Genomic DNA, 856 nt, shown 5'->3' with positions numbered 1-856 from the left:
AAAAGCTTTTGTCATGATGATACCATTCTTAACACAAGCTTCCTGCAATGGTAGAATTGGCCTGAGAACTGAGTGCATAAATAGCCTTGCAGTTTTGTAATCTTTAGAATTTCATGAATTGCCTATTCAACTGTCTCCCTTTACAAGGCTGCTCTCATTTGACCTCACTGACCCTATTCAGTTGCTTCATTCACAAGCATAAAGGCTTCTGTTTCAGAGCAAGAACTGAAGTATTTGTCTAGCGGCCTGCTCTAGAAGCAGAAATACTCTAGAACATCCCAGGTACTTCACAAAATACAATCCAGTATGAAGCCCACAGAAGAGAAACAGCTGTGCTGAAGACCCTGTGTTCTTTAAGCTCAGGAAACAGCCTGATTTAAATCTCCTTGCTAAGGAAAAGAGCCCTTTTCACAGCATCAGAATCTCTAGGACAGAAAGAGCTGTCAGATATCAATCAGTCTATCTTCAGGGACTTTACTTTTTGCACGCCAAGATTCCACCCGCATAACACCACCACCACCTTAGGTTAATCATTACTGAAGTCAGTCATAAGGCCAGTGACCATGTGTTCTAATGGGTTAAAGCCCAAGATCTTCCCATTTAGCTGAGGTGGAAGGGAAGGGAATCTGGACTTTCTAAATACTACAGGGGAGAAAGCTTTTGCTTGGACACAAGTGACCTATAATGGCAAAGCACATGGCTAGTGCTTGCAGAGAGACATCCACAGTCAGGGTTGCACTAAGGCCCAGCTGCCACTCCTACCTTAGCGATAGGGACTGGGGAGCACAAAGGAGAAATCATGTCCTCCATCTACCACCCATGAAAGCAACAGGGGGCCACTCCCTCCATTTGTCAC

The sequence above is a fragment of the Phaethon lepturus genome, unplaced genomic scaffold, assembly GCF_000687285.1.
Source record: "Phaethon lepturus isolate BGI_N335 unplaced genomic scaffold, ASM68728v1 scaffold34115, whole genome shotgun sequence".
Taxonomy (NCBI): domain Eukaryota; kingdom Metazoa; phylum Chordata; class Aves; order Phaethontiformes; family Phaethontidae; genus Phaethon; species Phaethon lepturus.
The sequence above is the reverse complement of the archived record's forward strand: the minus strand, read 5'-3'. Positions refer to the sequence as shown.